The sequence below is a fragment of the Enhydra lutris genome, unplaced genomic scaffold (assembly GCF_002288905.1).
Source record: "Enhydra lutris kenyoni isolate GAN:26980312 unplaced genomic scaffold, ASM228890v2 scaffoldscaffold15, whole genome shotgun sequence".
In the NCBI taxonomy this organism is placed as follows: Eukaryota; Metazoa; Chordata; class Mammalia; order Carnivora; family Mustelidae; genus Enhydra; species Enhydra lutris.
In genome coordinates this window covers 18,024,009-18,041,163 of record NW_019154099.1, presented here as the reverse complement: position 1 = coordinate 18,041,163, position 17,155 = coordinate 18,024,009, and the positions used below count along the sequence as shown (strand labels likewise).

At 35.1% G+C, this 17,155-nt stretch overlaps 1 pseudogene; it reads left to right on the top strand.

Moving 5' to 3' along the window:
- Positions 1 to 571: 571 nt before the first annotated feature.
- LOC111147117 lies at positions 572 to 2,237 on the top strand (annotated as a pseudogene).
- The last annotated feature ends 14,918 nt before the right edge of the window (positions 2,238 to 17,155 follow it).

Genomic DNA, 17,155 nt, shown 5'->3' with positions numbered 1-17,155 from the left:
GATCTCTTTCTATTGTACTTACCAGGAATATCCATCACATGACCTAACACTTTCAGGAAAAGTAAGTAGGTTCTCACTTTCATTATATTTAGCCTATGCCACTAATTTGCCACTTACATTACATAATATAGTAAGATACACTGATTGGCAAAGAAATTATACATAAAGTAGTCCTGTGATGTCCAGTTAGAAGCTTTAAAAGCAAAGAAAACAATATTCATATGATATGAATTGCCACACCTAACCCAAAATATACAATTCCATTTAACTTACAGATAATAATTATTAATTAATTATAGTTTAACTTTATATCAATAAATCTTCTTAAAATCAATGTGGAAAAATTATTTTCTTCATTTTACAAATAAGAATATGGAGATATCAAGAAGGAAGAGAGTCAAGTCTCTAAACCCTCTTCAACTTCTCCCTTGATAAAAATTTTATTTCTACCTGTCAACTTTTGAAGGAAGGCACAGTTGGCTAGCTTTCATTTGACAAAGGGAACTGAACTCTTACTGGCCTCTGAAGGTCTGCCTCATCGGTGGCTTGTCCCACCACCACCCAGCAGAAAATGTTTGGATTACCTGTAGTCCTTGTCATATTAGGCTAGCATCCAGGTCACTGGTGCCTCATCTCACTTGGGGCTATGCCAAAGATGTAAAATTTGGTGCAGATGCCCACCTTAATGCTTCAAGGTATAGACCTTTTAGCTGATGCTGTAGCCATTACTACAGGGCCAAAGGGAAGAACAGCAATTACTGAACAGAGTTGTGGAAGTCCCAAAGTAACAAAAGATGGTATGAGTGTTGCAAAGTCAACTGACTTAAAAGATAAATATAAAAACATTGGCATCAAACTTATTCAAAGATGTTGCCAGTAACACAAAGGAAGGGGCTGGGGGTGGCATCAATATCAGTGTCTTGGCACGCTCTATTGCCAAGGGAGGCTTTGAAAAGGTTAGCAAGGGTGCTGATCCTGTGGAAATCAGGAGAGGTGTGCTATTTGCTGTTGATGTTGTAATTGTTCAACTTAAGGAGCAGTCTAAACCTGTGATGACCCCTGAGGAAATTGCTCAGGGTGCTAAGATTTCTGGTGACAAATTGGCAAAATCCTTTCTGATGTAATGAAAAAGTTTGGAAGAAAGGGTGTCATAACATGAAAGGATGGAAAAATTAAATGATGAATTAGAAGTTATAGAAGGCATGAAGTTTGATTAAGGATATATTTCTCTTTATTAATACATCAAAAGTTCAGAAATGTGAATTCCAAGATGCCTATGTTCTATTGAGTGAAAAGAAAATCCTAGTGTCCAGTCCATTGTACCTGCTCTTGAAATTGCCAACACTCACTGTAAGCCCCTGGTCATAATCACTGAAGATGTTGATGGAGAAGCTCTGAGTACACTCATTTTAAGAAAGCTAGAAGTTGATTTTTAGGCTGTAGCAGTGTAAGCTCCAGCTTTTGATGATAATAGAAAGAACAGGTTTAAAGACATGACTTATTGCTACTGGTGGTGAAATGTGTGGAGAAGGATTGACTTTAAATCTTGAAGATGTTCAGCCTCATGACTTAGGAAAAGTCAGAGAGGTCATTGTGACAAAAGATGATGCCATGCTCTTAAAAGGAAAAGGTGACAAGGCTCAAGTTGAAAACCATATTCAAGAAGTCATTGAGCAGTTAGACATCACAACTAGAAAATACGAAAAGCTGAAATAATTTCTGGCAAAACTCTCAGGAATAGCTGTGCTGAAGTTTGGTGGGACAAGTGATGTTGAAGTGAACGAAGAGAGTTACAGATGCTGTCAAAGCTACACAAGCTCCTGTTGAAGAAGGTAGTGGGGTTGTGCCCTGCTTTGGTGCTTTCAGGCCTTAGATTCAATAACTCCAACTAATGAAGATCAAAACATTGGTATAGAAATTACTAAAAGAACACTTAAAATTCCTGCAATGACCATTGCTAAGAATGCCCGTGTTGAAGGGTCACTGATGGTTGAGAAAATTATACAGAGTTCCTCAGAAGTTGGTTATGATGCTATAGTTGGAGACTTTGTGAATATGGTGGAAAAGGAATCATTGATCCAACTAAGGTTGTAAGAACTCTTTTCTTGGATGCTGCTGGAGCGGTTTCTCTGTTAATAGCAGCAGAAGCTGTAGTACCTGAAATTCCTAAAGAGAAGGACCCAGGAATGGGCAGAATGGGTGGAATGGGAGGTTATATGGGAGGTGACATGTTCTGATTCCTAGAATAGTTCTTTACCCTTATTTTTTTTTATATTTATTTATTTATTTGACAGACGGAGGTCACAAGTAGGCAGAGAAGCAGGCAGAGAGAGAGGAGGAAGCAGGCTCCATGCTGAGCAGAGACCCCGATGTGGGGCTCGATCCCAGGACTCTGAGATCATGACCCGAGTTGAAGGCAGAGGCTTTAACCCACTGAGCCACCCAGGTGCCCCAGTTCTTTACCCTTATTAATGAACTGTGAGAGGAAGCTCAAGGCTGAGCTCCTCAACAATAACTTCAGAGAAGTCAGCTGAAGGAAAGGACTAAAGAAAAGGCTGGCTGATGTTTAAAAAATCACTACAACTATCAGTTACTGGTTTCAGTTGACAGCATATAATGGTTGACTATTGTCACTGTCCATGCCTACAGATAATTTATTTCTTATTTTTGAATAAGACATTGGTATATTCCAGATAACTGAATACAAGAGCCAGGTACCAAAATACTGCTTTCAACTTAAATCACAGAGGCATTTGTATTCTGTTAAAATCAGGATTTTAGTGCTTGCCATCACCAGATGAAAAGTTAAGAAGCACCATTCTGTGGAGAGTTAAGTATAATTGTGTACAAAGCAGAGAAATATCCACTTATGTGAAAACCTTTGTGTAATAAAAATTTGTTTGAAAACAATGAAAAGGGGAACTGAAACTGAATTAAGAAATGATTCATTACCATGTTTAGAGATATTTGACTTTTTGGAAAGGAACAACTGCTTACCTAAATTTATTAAACACTTATTGTGGAATGTCTAACATTACTGACAGTCTAGTAATGCACTTATATGTCTCAGCTGGCATGACTCCTGTACCAAAGCTCAGAAGATCCTAGAAAACCAGGTCGTTATGCATGATTGATGGGTTCCATCAATCAAGGCATGAAAAACAGAAGCCAAAAGAAGGTCAAACTGAGGATGGATATACAAAGGTACAAGATACAAACAAGTATCCTGTGGTTAAAATCCTTGTCTAAGCAGGTAGAAAAGATCAGTTAAACTGGAATGGAGGGACAGAATGTTAGGCAAAGACAACGGCAATAATTTGTCTTGATATGACAAATAAAAGTATGATTGAGAGAAACAGAGAGAAGGTACCAAAATGCCAGAAACAAGATGAAATTGAACAGATTATAGGAGTAAAAACAACATGTAAATCTATTTCATAAATTAAAAATCATCATAAACTGTAATTAGGTATTACTGGTGAGTTAAATTTCATAATATGGCCCCAAATTCATCTCAGCAATTTTTGAAAGCTCTCCCTTACTCCTTATTTACACTAATCCTTCCTTGCCCAAATTAGTTAACACTTACTTTACCAATTTTTCAATCTCCATACTAATCAAACCACTCCCATTCAGCTTGCAATCTCATGACCCTACTGTGACAATTCTTCATCAAGTCATCCATGACATTTATAAGTAATCTAAATCAGTGGGCAACATTAGCCCTGATTTTACTTGAGTTTCTAGAATGCTAAACCCATCTGAGTACTCCATCTTTATTTCAACACTCTCCTTAGTTACTTCTACATCACGTCCTCCTGGGATGTCCTCTATTTTCTGGCTGCTCCTTCTCTTTCTTCTTTGCTGACTCAGTTTTCTCAAAACAATCCTGAAATGTCAAATGCCCTTCAAGGCATATTCTTCAATCCTTGTCTCTTTTCATTCTGTACATTCCTTGTACAGACACCGTTCCTTTGGTCTTCAGTTACCAGGCATATTTTTGTGACTTTTACATATGAATCTCTAGTAGGCTTCTCAGTTTCAGGTTGATATATCCAATTCACAGTGTTTTCACTTGCACGTTCTAGACATATCCTAAACAGCCAGTTTAGCTAAACTCCTGACCGCCTTCCCAGTCTGTTCTTCTCCCATTGTTCGCTATTGAACAGCATGCTCCTCCATCCAATTCTTCAAGCCAGAGCAATACACCACTAAATAGCTAATAGCCAATACACCACTATATTTTGTTGATTTTACTTTATAAATTGTAATGTTTCCATTCCTCTTTTCTATCTTTACTGAGTCCAGGTTACTATAGTCTATCATGTAGACATATTGCTAATAGCTTCCTGACTAGGGCTTCCTGAAACTTACTCTCTAAACTGAAGCAGAAGTATTTTTTCACTCTAACCAGGTATTTTCTCTGTTTAAATCGCTTGAAAAGGTTGAACGTCTCTAATCTGAGTTATGGGGCCCCAGGTGATCTGCTCCCCGCCGCCATATCTAGCCTCTCACATCCACTGCATTTTGCTCTCCAGCCACACCACACTGTTTCCACTGTGTCAATATATCGTGCACCGTCCTGCCACAGCCTTTGTACAGCCTGTTCCCTCTGCTTCGTGTACTTTTCCCCATTCCTTGTCATTGCCTTAAATTAACTCCAACTTATCTTTAGATCTCAGCACCAGAGTCACTTCCTCATAAAGTCTTCCTTGACCTATACCTTCTAGCTTCCCCCCAAAGAGTCAGGTCTCCTATATACTCTCATTATACCCTGAAACTTTTATACATAGCATCTGCCATGGTGTACAATTACAGAGTTATTTATGTGATTGCAAACCTGGAAGGAAGGGATGATGCTGCTCTTTGATCACATTGCAAGCTCAATGCCATTATAGCAGTCATCACAGAGGAGGGGTTCAGCATTATTTGTTGAATGATTAAGTGAATGGACTGAACTGCCTGGGTGAATACCTTTTCATCTTCTCAAGGCTCTAAGAAAGCTTCCTCAAATGAATGTTTCTTCCTCTGCACTCATAAGCAGCTCTGTTTATGTTAGTATCATATTTATCACATTGATGATTGTATAGGTATCTTTTTTCCAACACAGGTTATGAGTTCTTTAGATGCCTGAGGTTAGAAATCATATCTTGTTCACTGTTGTATCCTGAGGCCTCTTGCAGTTCTGAGCATATCACAGCCACTCAGGAGTAGAAGAAACTGAAGTAGAGAAAAAGATGAATTCTGCTGGTTTTAAGATTTCAATTGGCCTTGCTTCAAGAATAAACCCATTTGCACACAGGAGGTAAAGCCAGGCATTACTGAGGAAAATTGCTTAATCTGCTCTATGTATTATAGATAATATCCTGAATCTGCTATCAGGCCCTGTCAAAACATGCTGAGCTTCTGAATAATTCAAAGCTTTCTTCTCCTGTTCCTTCTTCCTCTTCCTCTTCTCCTTCTTTTCCTTCTCCTTGCCCTCCTCTTTCTCCATTTATAAATACAATCTGAATATTAAAACTTCACTACCCTTTCATAAAAAACAAAATCCTTCATGATAATTTCATATTTTTTGGAAAAGGGTAGACTTTAAATACAAAATAAGTAGTTGGGCTTTTTTTTTTTTTAATCATAGAATTAAAATAAAGCATTAGTTTACAAAGCAGGTGATCAAGTTTTAAAGTTCACCATCCAGGGAGGCCTAGGTGGCTAAGACAGTTAAGTATCTGCCTTTGGCTCAGATCATGATCCCAGGGTCCTGGGATGGAGTCCCATATCTGGTTCCTTGCTCAACAGGGAGCCTCTTCTTCCCTCTACCTCCGGCTCCTCCTGCTTGCTCTCTCTCTCTTTGAAAAATAAATAAAATCTTAAAAAAAATAATTTTCATTATCCATAGATATGATGATAGAATTAAGAAATAAGAATGGATTTTATTTTTAAAGGGTTGATTATATTTATGAGTAATAAAATCCTAAATTTTTTTACTAAGACAAACTGGATGTAGTTAACTTTTAAAATTCATATTAAAAGGAAAAACTGAGTCCTCTCATGACCTCTCTCTTGAGGCAGGTGTTGTCAACATAATAATTCTCTAAGGAGTCACTGATCACCGCTCAGGTTCTCAATTCCTAGCTTAAGTGCTCTGCTAAATATAACAGATAAATACATTTAGAATATTTTTTTAGTAACTGGCAATCTCTCACACAACTAAGAAAAAAATATGTGTCGTTAGCTTGTTCCTTGACTTTCAAACCTGAAAGATTATCATTAGCCGAGTGAAATGTTCTATTTACTTGGCAGGGAAATTTGGGGCACCACCCATGACATAGATAATGGGCCTGCATTAAAAAAGACAGGCACAGGAAGCTTTGAAGTTTTCAGATAATAATCTCCTAGATAAGGAAAGAGTAACTATCTTTACCTGTTTTTAGCAACAAAGCACATCATCAAAGCAAGAACACACTAGAAGGAATGCCATGGATATGATTTAATGAGTAATATTTTAGAATAAACATTATACTGATACTTCATTTATATGTATTAGCTGATATGCTTATTAGGTATAACTGAGCTTGTTGTAAAGAATATTTCCAAAAGATCTCATTTTCATTGGTTTGGGTTAACAGATTTCACACAATTAACTACAGATTAAGATATAAATAGAAGATATTAATAGAGAGATATCAATTACTCCCTATAATTTTACAGTAGTTAAAAACAGACCAGAAAATTATACTTTTAATTTTTAATTAAACTTTTTTGAGATTCAATATGCATACAATAATACATCATCATTTTTTAAATGTACAGTTCAATGAGTTTTAACAAGGGTGTGCAACATGAAACAGCTGCTTTAATGGAGATCTAGGATACATGAATGCACAACTTGTTCATCTGTGGATAAACATTTGGGTTGTTTTTAGTTTGGGGCTATTACAATTAAAGCTATGATGAACATGCATGCACAAGTCTTTCTGTGGACTTTTTGGTTTCCATTTCTTTTTGATAAATACCTAAGGGAGGAATTGCTGAATCATACCAAGAGGTATATATTAAACTTTATAAGAAACTGCCAATCTAAAAAACATACTTTAATTAATAAAATTCAAAGATATCAGGAGGGCATAAACATATATTCAACATGTATTCAGTCATTCCACAAATGTTAAGAAATTATCTATTATACGGCAGCATAAGTTTGTGCATTGAATGCATACAATTTAATAAGACATAGTCCTGCCCTGAGAACATTCAGAGAATATGGGAAATACTCTCTTGTGCATGTTTGAAAAGACATCTCTCTATATACAATGTATCTGAGAAAGCAATGCTTGTGTAATTGGATATGCTAAGCCCTAGGTCTGCTATCAATTAGTTATCTAACTTTAAGAAGGCTCTTAATCCCTTTGAGCTTTATTATCTTTAAAAAGACAAGACTGAAATAATTAGCTATTTTCAAACACTAAAATAAATCATTAATTTGTAATGGAAGTAAAAGGAAATAGCAATAACTCTCCAAATTTGTTAACTCCAAATGAAGTTGATAGCCTAAAGTTTCCAAGTAGTTGATACTTTTGCTAAGAGATTGATTAATAGGGTGATTTCTAATAAGTATTAGCAATTATTTCTTAAATCATAGTAATAGTTCATATGCACAGCATTAGAACATGAATGGTAGGAGAAATTGTATCAATCACAGGCCTGAAAATTTACTCTCCACTGAATCACAACCAATCTGAAATCTAGGAATGAAGACAAACTGTAGCTAAACATAACAGAACACTAAATTGAAAAAAGAAAAGCCCAAAGCTTCCAATAGCTCCTGACATCATAAGTTCCAACTGTCATATTTTAATGCTCTAGATACCAAATAAACTGAAACTGGCTTTATCCAGCAACTGTTAATGAGACCTTTCTTAGCAAACAGTTCAAAAAGTGATCTTCATGGAAAATCAAAACAGGGCAGGTAATCAACCTCATGTAAGAAATATGTATAGAATAGTCCTTGTCCATAATTTTTTGTATTAAGTTCAACTAGCCAACATATAGTACATTATTAGTTTTTGATGTAGTGTTCAATGATTCATTAGTTGTATATAACACCCTGTGCTCATCACATCACCTGCCTTCCTTAATATCCATCACTGGTTATCCCATCTCCCCATCCTCCTCCTTTCTGCAGCCCTTAGTTTGTTTCCCAGAATCCAGAGTCTCTGCCTTTCTGGTTTGTCTCCCTCTCTCAATTTTTGCCCATTCAGTTTCCCTCCCTTCCCCTATGATCCACTGTGGTATTCCTATATTCCACGTATGAGTGAAACTAAATGATAATTGTCTTTCTTTGCTTGACTTATTTCACTTAGCATAATCCCCTTCAGTGCCATCCATGTTGATGCAAATGGTAGGTAGTCATCCTTTCTGATGGCCGAGTAATATTCCATTATATATATGAACCATATTCTTTATTCATTCATCTGTTGAAAGACATCTCAGCTCCTTCGACTACTGGGTATTGTGGACATTGTTGCTATGAACATTGGGGTGCATGTGCCCCTTCTTTTCACTACATCTGTATCTTTGGGGTAAATATACAGTAGTGTAATTGCTGGGTCATACAGTAGCTCTATTTTTAACATCTTGAGGAACCTCCATACTGTTTTCCAGAGTGGCTGTACCAATGTGCATTCCCATCAACAGTGGAAGAGGGTTCCCCTTTCTCCATATCCTCACTAACATTTGTTATCCCTTGTCTTACTATTTTTAGCCATTCTAATTGGTGTAAGGTGGTATGTCATTGTGGTTTTTATTTGTATTTCCCTGATTACAAGTGCTGTGGAGCATTTTCTCATGTGTCTGTTAGCCATCTGTATGTCTTCTTTGGAGAAGTGTCTGTTCATGTCTTCTGCCCATTTCTTGACTGGATTAGTTGTTTTTTGGGTGTTGAGTTTGATAAGGTCTTTATAGATCGTGGCTTGTCCTTGTCCATAATTAATAAATCTTTTAATATATACTTACAGATTTATAGGGAAAGAATTCTTATTTCTTTTTATGACATTTCATCTGTCATTTGTCTCTGCCACCATGTTCACACTAGGACTCTGTTTCCTAGACATTACTCAGTAATTCCACATATACCAGTGGCCACAATTCCAAACAAAAGAGACACCAATTCTCTAAAGAAGCTAAGGATTCAATCAAGAACACAATGCACTGGGTGGAAAAGATTCCTCATCAGGAAAAAAATGAAGAATGGAACTATCTTCTCCCAGCATTTGAATAAACATGGAGATCAACACATTAGAACATTACTGAACAGTGAATAGTAAATTGCAACTGCCTACTTTGGAGGTCTTACAGAGATTGTTAGGGCATGAAATCAGGACAGTGCCAGGAATCAATGACTTACTGGTCCATGTAACCAGAGGTAAGTCAACTATTATTTTTCTATGACTTCTTACCCCTGTAAGAAAAATAATGCTTGTTTATATTCACAGCTCTATAATAGTGAACAGGAAAATCATGAAAAAATATTCATTTTTATGTAACATACAGTTTAGAAAATGATAAAATAAAGGTATTTCTTATATTATATGGCATTGTACAAATGTAAAATAATCATTATTGTCATGATTACCATCATAATTTTAAATGTAGATACCATTTATGATTTCTAGGTAGGATCAGAAAGCACTTCTTAGAATAACAGAAATTTCTCATGAATTCTTAGGCTTCAAATTGAGCCTAAGAGTAAGGCTAATTTTCCATCATTGCTGGACCTCATATAATGATCCCACACTTTACCACCTATAAAATAACCATGAAAAGCATATGAGAGATGATCATCACATACATATAATGAATACATATTCACTCCTGGATATAACCCCAAATCCATTATGTTATATTTATTTTTCCCATGATCAAAACAGTGGCACCCTCTATCAGAACAAGACTCATCCACCCAAGACCTTAAATGGAACCTTGTTTTCATATACTAATTGGTCAAGAATCAGAGCAGAATGACTAAAAGGTAGAAGAGGTAGCTGACAAATATCTGCCTGGCTCTCAGTTCTTTATCTAAGTTCTGGAGGGTTTGGGGTTTTTCTTTCTTATTCCTGGTTTATTTAAGTCCATCCTCTGTCATCACTTTATAATTCTCCAGTGTGGTAGGAAGCAAGAGGAAATGGAGGCAATACTAGAATGAGTGTTCAGTGACCATCAATCTTAAGGCTATCAAAATCACTGGCATCATCCAAGCTGAAAACAAAAACACTGAATCTGTCATCTAGTCTCTTCTGTACATCCAAGGCTAACATTAAGCCCATGTCTCTCCAGGGTTAGCTGGGGCTGAGTAGAGTCACACAACCTTTCGTTACTCACTAGCATTTCCTGAGTAACAGCCTATGCTGCTAGTAGCATTCTCTCTTACATATAAAATCATTTCTCTGTTGCTCTAATCCTTCTTGACTTTTTCTCTTTAATTAAAAATAAATAATGTATATTTCTTTAATAGTAAGCCATGTCAGGTAGTTATTGAGCTAACTGAATTGCTTGACCCCTCTGTGTTTGGTTAAAAAACTTTTAAACATCAAGATGAACCTTGCAGAAACCTTTGACCAGTAAAGAAGTGAGAAGCTGGGGAAGTCAAAGGCATTCAAATGTCAAAATTATAAATTATATATAAAAAAAAAAGAAGCTCAAGAGTGTGTTCCTTCAGTATCTCCATATCATAGTGCCAAATTGTTTTAAAAATTCGTCTTTCTTGTTTATTGAGCAGAGATGCCAATGAATAACTGTTAAGATTTGAAAGATTTTTAAATTTTTTAAAAAATATTTAATTTGTTTATTTGACACAGAGAGAGAGATGATCATAAGTAGGCAGAGAGGCAGGCAGAGAGAGGGAGGGGGAAGCAGGCTCCTTGCTGAGCAGAGAGCCCGATGCAGGACTCAATCCCAGGACACTGAGACCATGACCTGAGCTGAAGGCAGAGGCTCAATCCTCTGAGCCACCCAGGTGCCCCAAGACTTGGAAGATTTTTTAAAAAGGGAAGTAGAATTTTTATTATTTTATCTCTTTCTGCAAAAACACTGCATTATTTGGCTGATTTCTGATGTTTTTGAAGTTAATTGTTGTTCTTCCTCCTCAAAGCAGATCACTTCAAGTTCTATATAGATACCACAGAGCTCAGTGAAATTTAAATAGTAACATTACAAAAAGTAGAGATCTTCAAAAACATAATCCATTTCTTTTCATTTTGATGTATATAAAAATGGAAATGAAAAATATCTATGATATCTATAAAGATAGTATTAGATATAGCTGACAAATATTCTATTTGAATATATATTTGAGCAATATTCTTCAGAAGTAAATTGCACAAATAGGAACATGATTCTATAATTATACAAATACTTTCTTTTGGAGAAGAGCATGGTCTATTTTTACCCCTCTCTAGAGCATTCTGGCAGTCACTACCAAAATTTTATCTGCTTCATTTGATAAGGACATTGCTAAAAGGTGGATTACTAAGAGTGATTCACAAGTAGATGGTTTACCTTGACAACACAGAAAATTTGTACAAAAACTCAAGCAAGAGCAATGGACTCTGGTTTCTTTGGTTTCAGTTCTGACTCCTTATAGTAAGAAACAGCCTGAGTTCAGGATAAGAGACCTGAGAAAAAGTGGAGGAAAAAGGATGGTGGATACCAGATATCAAGGGAGAAAGATAAAAGAGCTAAACGGGACTATCCTCACTAAATATGCTATGTATTGTTAAAATATACTTTCCCTTTATATACTAGAGGGGGAATTTGGGTAGTTAAAATGTCACAATTTATAGAATTAAGATTATTTCCTTATATTTAAAATAAATTGAAAATCAAAGGTATAAATCTAGTTCAACATGTCAACTTCATGGCTGAGTTTCTCAAATCTTCCTGAAACAAACAAGTAAATCATTAAATTTGTAAGTGAGTAAATAACAAGTTGTGGTGAATTTAGTAAAAGGAAGAAACATTGACAAGTTAGCTATTGGTGACTTAATTATCTCCATTTTTGCTGTGATAGTTTTCAAATAAAATAAAATTCAAAGTCCTGGGAAGCACAGCTTTGTCTGGTTTTAGATTAAACACTTAGAAATGCATGAGCCAAAATATTGCAGGAATCTTTCCAAGGAAACCATTAACTTGCTGCATGACTAATATAACCCAAAATAATTGACAGAAGACAACAGCATGCTAGATTGATAGGACAGAGCAAAAGCTCGGATTTCTACTTAAATTACACTTATGGTCAGACTCAAATCAAAGTGGTAAGGATAGACGGCAATCTGAAATAATCTATATTCTACTACAAATCTGTTTTCAGCTTTAGGTCTCTTTTGTAACATCCTACATAAGTAAGTTTGAATGCCTTAAAGATCCAAGAGAGTTATGCAAAGACAGAATCTTCTGAAGGGATAAGAAGAAAGTGTTGGGAGGACAACCCAACACTTTCTTGGAAGACCCTAATCTATCACACCACATTTCAGCATTGAGAACATATCAACTTAATTTCTTACAACTCTTTTTCTCTTTCTTCTATTTTTCCTACGGCCTTTCTCATTTTCTTTACCCGTCTTCTCTGCATCAGCACTAATAGTATTGGCAGCAAACGGGGTTTTCAAAGAGTGTTAAAACCTTAGTAGGAAAGTATTATCAGGGAACAAGGACTTTCTGTTAAGTCAGCAGCAATATGTTAATCATCGTTAACATATCATAGTGCTTTTATCATTATCAAAATGTTTTATAACAGGCAATAATCTAATATTTTTGTACTACAGGTAGACTCTTATACTTGTATGACATCTGAATATCAGAGTAGTATTGTACTGAATGACATAAGTAAATAGCTGCAAGTGTATTTACAAATGTGTTGTACTACAAATACCCATACTCAGTGAGGGACAGGAGTTTTAAAATTTTCTGTGTGTTAATACCTGGTATGAAGAATTAGCTATACCACAAAGATAAAATCTTGGATTTTTTATATAACGGCTCTCCTTTGTACCCCGCTAATTGCTTTAGACTGTATCTCCTGCTTCTCCATCAACAGTATTCCTTGCCTGGTATAGGAATCCAATTTCACTGATCTCATGCATAAATTAGAGAACTTGGAATCAGCAAGGCACAACTGGACTATGGAGGGTGAGAGAATAGAGAGATTGTGGAATGGCCAGATATTGCAGCTAAATTGTAGTGGAGTATACCACCTAATATCTGACAAGATAATGAACAAGAATTATCAAAAGCCACCCTTCTGGACATATCATATGGGATATGGGGAGTTCCCTCAATTGAGAGGAAACTGGAAAAGCCATCATGATTGTTGGCTTTATAAAACATTTTGAAAGTTTGCCAACTTGTCAGACTTGGTACAAGGCATTACCTACTTTACTCTCACAGAAGTCTTGATATTTCTCCTATTCACTGTTTCCTCATCTCAGCAAATGGCATTATCACCATCCTTCAAGTTTAAAAAAAAAAATCAGTGGATTTGTTCCTTTACATCAATCCTAATATCAAATCCATTACCAAAGTCTGTCAAAGTTCTACTTTAAAATAATCTCAAATCTATTTTCTTTTCTCTATCTCCATTACCACCTACTTATTCAAGTCTCTCATTGTCTTACCAGAAGTTCCACATTAGCAGATCTTATATACTCTACTTCTGTGCACAATGAAATAATTTTCATTAATATAGATAAATTTATGTTTAAAAAAAATCACAACACATTAGTCCTCTGACTAAAATCGTCCAGTGGTTTTCTACTGCAACTGAATAAAAATATCCTCCAGACTATGACCTTCAATGCCCTGAATGATGCCATTTGTATTTCTTTTTGCCATCTTTTCTGAGATCTCAGTCTGAACCCATTTGATTAATTATTTACTGTCATCCCTGATTTCAATTTAGGTTTCAAGTTCCTAGTAATTGACACATATTATGATTTTATATACATCAATATAGTAAATATATGATATTCATGGTATATGACAAATGAGCAAATAAATACATGCAAGTCGGTTATCTGCTTTATCTACATTGCTTATGACACTAAGGGCCCAACCACAGTAACTCCAAGGGAAATGCCTTCAAACCACATTTCAGTGACAATCACTTGTTAAGCTGGGTCCCCAACTCACAATTCTCTAGACAAAATTATAATGAGTTCCACAGTCATTCTACTCTTATAATTAAAAGTTTTATTTACATAATTGGTCTGCAATATGACAAAAACTAAGTATCATTCTCTTATTTTTATAGACAAGGCAAAAAATATACAGAGCATATTAGCATAAATCTTTATGCTAATAACATTATGCTATAACATTTAAGAAAAGTTAATATAACATATTGTTGAAAGTATAGGGCTTTGCAGTCCAAGATGGTGACACAGGAAGACCCTAAACCCAACTCCTCCATACGTATGTGCACACTTTTCTATAAGTGGACAAGAAAAGGCCACAATTAACATAAAATAATTATGAATAAAAAGATGGAAAATATGATAGCATATACATAAAATGTGGACTGGTGAGTTAGAAAAAGTTTTTGTAGAATGTATTTGAGCTTAAATGACCATCAATTTAAAATAAATTAATACTTAGGATGTTGCATATGAACTTCAAGTTAATCAGAAACTCAAAACCTATATTAGATACACAAAAAATAAACATAATAATGCAGAAACTTATCAATCACAAAGAGAGCAAGAGAAGAAAGGAACAGAGAATCCAATCAAAAGACATAGGATGGCAGAATGGGTAAAAAGAACAAGACCCACCTAATATTCTCTCTACAAGAGACTCACCTAAAGTTAAGGGATGGACAAACATCTGCCATGCAAATAGAAGTGGGGGAAAAAAGTTGGGGTATATCAGGTAAAATAGACTTTAAATATCAGGTAAAATAGACTTTAAATTTTTTTTAAGATTTTTTTATTTATTCATTTGACAGAGATCACAAGTAGGCAGAGAGGCAGGCAGAGAGAGAGGGAGAAGCAGGCTCCCTGCTGAGCAGAGAGCCCAATGCGGGGCTCGATCCCAGGACCATGAGATCATGACCTGAGCCAAAGGCAGTGGCTTAACCCACTGAGCCACCCAGGTGCCCCTAAAATAGACTTTAAAACAAAGACTGTAACAAGGAAACAAAGAAGAGAATTACATAATGACAATTCACTAGAGGTTATAGCAATTGGAAATATCTATGCACCCAACTAGACTGCACCTAAATACATAAAGTAAATATTAATAAATTTAAAGGGAGAAAATGATGTTAATACAGGAATAGTTGGGGACTTTAACACCCACTTACATCAATGAATAGATTTTCCAGGCAGAAAATGAATAAAGAAACAGTATCTTTGAATGATACATTAGACCAGATGGACATACAATATATACAGAACATTCTATCCAAAACCAACAGAATACACATTCTTTTCAGGTGCATATGGAATATTTTCCTGGATATATGAGATGTTAGGCCATGAGACAAGTTTCATAAATTTAAGAGTACTAAAATTATACCTGCATTCTTTCTAACCACAATGATATAAAACTAGAAGTCAATCACAAGAGAAAAAAGAAAAAACCAGCAACACCTGGAGGCTAAAAACTTGCTACTAAATAACCAATGGGTCAATAAGGAAATCAAAGAAGTTTAAAAAATACACGGAGAAGAGTGAAACTGAAAATTCAATAGTCCAAAATATTTGGGACATAGTGAAAGCAATTCTAAGGGGGAAATATATAGTGATACAACCCTACCTCCAAAACAAGAAAAAGCTCAAATAGCAATCTAACCTTACATGCAAAGGAACTATAAAAAGATGAAAAAGCAAATCTCAAAGTCAGAAGGAAGGAAATAATAAAGGTCAGAGAAGAAATAAATGACAGAGATGAAAAAAACCAACCAAACAACAACAAAATAACAATATAAAAGATCAATGACTCTTCAAGAAAAAAAGAGAAAAGAGAAAGGACTCAAATAAATAAAATCAGAAATGAAAGAGGAAAAATAAAGAAATGAAAGAGGGGAAGTAACAACGGACACCACAGAAATACAGAGTATTATTACAGAATACCACAAAAAAAAATATATATATATATACGCCAATGCTTGATTAACCTAGAAGAAAAGGATAAATTTCTAGAAATATACAATCTTCCCAAACTGAATGAAACAGAAAAAATAGAATATTTCAGGAAGAAATAGAAAATGTGAACAGACCAATTACTAGTAACAGAATTAAGTTGGTAATAAATAACTACTAAATAATAAAAGTCCACAACCAGATGGATTTATAGGTGAATTCTGTCAAACATTTAAGAAAAGTTAATACTGATTTTTCTCAAATTATTCCAAAAAACAAAAGAGGAAAGAGAGTTTCCAAATACATATTATGAGGCCAGCATTACTCTCATACCAAACCAGACAAAGACACCACAAAAAAAAAGGAAACTACTGGCCAACATCCCTGATGAATATAGATACAAAAATACTCAATGAAATATTAGCAAACTGCATTTAACAATACATTAAATAATCATTCACCACAATCAAGTGGGATTTATTCCAGGGATACAAGGATGATTCCATTTTCACAAATTAATCAGTGTGATAAACCACAGCAATGAAAGGAAGAAAAAAATCACATGCTTATCTCAACAAACATAGAAAATGCATTTGGCAAAATTCAATATCCATTCATGATAAAAACTCTCAACAAAGTGGTTTTAGAGGGAACATTTCTGAACATAATAAAGGCTAAATATGAAAGACCCGCAGCTAACATTATACTCAATGGTAAAAAACAGAACTTTTCCTCTAAGATCAGGAATAAGACAGGAAGGCCACACTTTCTACTTTTATTCAGCGTAGCAGTAGAAGTCCTTGTCCAATCAGATAAGAAAAAGAAATAAGAGGCATCCATATTGGTAAGGAAGAGTTAAATTATCACTACTTGCAGATAACATGATCTATATATAAATCTACAACTACTATAAGTAATAAATGAATTCAATAAAGTCGCAGGATTCAAAATTAATACCCAGAAATTGGTAGCATTTCTATACACTAATAATGAAGTACCAGAAAGAGAAATTAAGAAAACAA